General features: G+C 54.4%; 1 protein-coding gene across 1 annotated transcript in view; it reads right to left on the bottom strand.

Annotated features, from left to right (window-relative positions):
* The window catches only part of Ywhab (tyrosine 3-monooxygenase/tryptophan 5-monooxygenase activation protein beta), a 23428-nt gene extending 21915 nt beyond the window's left edge, over positions 1–1513 (bottom strand). Inside the window, exon 1 of the mRNA XM_021186263.2 lies at positions 1284–1513. The gene's annotated coding sequence lies outside the window, so the exon portion shown is untranslated. The remainder of the gene's footprint in view (positions 1–1283) is intronic.
* Positions 1514–2184: the final 671 nt, after the last annotated feature.

Raw genomic sequence — 2184 nt, 5'->3', positions numbered from 1 at the left:
AAAAAAAAAAAAAAAAAAAAAAAAAAAAAAAAAAAAAAAAAAAAAAAGACTTGGGCAACCCAAAGAAATGAATTGCACTGGAGGCAGGCAAGAGAAATCCACCAAGAACCCAGTAATATTCGTATAAATTCCCAGCAGCTAGATGTGAGATGCTGAGTAAGCGCGTGTTCAGTCCCATAAACTGTATGTCTGTATGGTTTCACAGGAACACCTGAGATACAGTGAGAAATGTAATTTTCATATTCTCTTAAGTGCTACACCTTTCTGCACCGGCTCCCGGGATTTTACAGATTTGTAACATCTTGCCAGATTCCACCTCCCACACCAGGCAAGTAAAATCAAGAGTCCAATGCTATCTAGTCTCACCAGAGAAAATGTACATGAGCCATGCATTTTTACAGAGGTTGGCAAATTCTCACCAACGCTGCCACCTTTGGAATCCTCGATGCACGCATGTTCTCCATTTGCAACAGACCCAGATGCGCTCATCTTGCAAAAAAGGGTCCACATCTCGCCTACTCCTTTCTCAAACACTGAGGTTACTAGACAAATTTCAAACAATATATAACACACACACACACACATATATATATATATGCCACAAAAAAAGTGTATGGATGAATTTGGGGTACGGACACACGAGATTCTGGCAGTAAAAGACGACAAATATCAAGAGAAAAGACTCAATTCTCAGCCTGATCTTCCCCCACCCCATTGGGAATCCGGTTTGAGTCAGTGAAAGGTTCAGATAAATCCATTTCTTAATTCAAACCTCAACCCTGCTGTCAGGGAATCTCGGGTCCAGCTGGGTTTCCCACACCAGCAATGATGAAATAGCTTTACTGCAAAGTGGGAGAGGGATTCGCCCCAGCTGTCGCCAAGGTTAAACCCTTACTCATCCAGGGGAGTGCGGCAGGGGCGTCGCGGCTCGGGAACTCGCCCGCCTTCGACTAACATTTCAATTTTTGAAAGCCACAAAGAATGAGAGAGGTTGACAGGCCCAGAAGGATGGCTCGGGGCCCGAAGGGAGCAGGCAGGGGCGGCGCCGAGCAGAGATGGTGCCGGAGGGGGGGAGCCTGCGGCCCAGCGGTCCCCAGCCGCGCAGGCCCGGCCGCACCCCGTACGGCGCGCCGAGAGAGAAGCCCGGCTTCCCGCGGAGGCGCAGGCCCGGCCGGAAGCGGGGAGGGGCGGCAGTGAGCCTGGCGGCGACAGCGAGCCTGGCCGCAGCCGCCGCCCGACAAGGGGCTTTGGGCTGGGGCCCCTGGGAGCCACGCCGCACTCACCGCGGAGGACTGGAGGGAGCAAAGGCGCTTCCGGGAAGATCGGAGGGCAGCGACTGCGTCCTTCCCGGGCTCACTCCTCAGGCGGGGCTGGCGGCAGCAGCGGTGGCAGCGACCGTAGGGGCAGTGGTGGTGGCGGCGGCGGCTACCCGGCTCCGAAATCGGCGGCGGCGGCGGCGGTGGCGGCGGCAGCAGCTGCACTTCCGCTCTGGCCAGCACTTCCGCTCTAGCCCAAGTCCCGCCCCACCCCGAGTCGACTCCTCATTGGGTGAATGAGGCACGGGGTTGCTCCGTCCTCCTGAAAAGGGCGGTGATAGCCAGAAGGAGGGGATGTCAGGGAGGACCAAGAGGGAGCGGTCGTGGGAGGACGCAGAGCCTGGGTGGGAGCGAGGAGGGGGCGGACGCAGGGAAAGGAAGTGGGGCGGGGGAGCAGGAAAAGGAGGAAGAAGAGAGGGCGGGGCCGAGGTGGCCGCCCTAGGGCTGGGGATGTGTGAGAACAGGGCGGGCTCCGGGAGGGCAGGGTTCGGAAGCTTGGAGCGGTCTTGGTTGAGCCTAGGATCGTCTGTTCCTACCCAACCCTGAAAATAATTCTCACGGAGTCGGAGAGCCTAGCAGTGTTTTTAGCTGTGCGTTAAGGGAATGCTTGTAACTAAAGGAGAACAGACAGCCCTCCATTTTCAGTTAGTTCACCTTTCAGTCCTAAAAGGTACTTACTGTTCTTTTCCTAGACCAAGGGCGCTTCATGAAGTACCAGGAACAGAACATTCCCAAGGTCTTAATAAAAACAGAAAAACAAAACAAAAAAACCAGTGTACATCAGTTCTTCGTTGAGATTCCTTGGTCCCCAAGTATCCTTCAAAGGGAAATCGTCAGAGACAGAACCCTGGGATCCCCAAATGGCTTT

This window comes from Mus caroli, chromosome 2 (genome assembly GCF_900094665.2).
Source record: "Mus caroli chromosome 2, CAROLI_EIJ_v1.1, whole genome shotgun sequence".
Taxonomy (NCBI): Eukaryota; Metazoa; Chordata; class Mammalia; order Rodentia; family Muridae; genus Mus; species Mus caroli.
The sequence above is the reverse complement of the archived record's forward strand: the minus strand, read 5'-3'. Positions and strand labels throughout refer to the sequence as shown.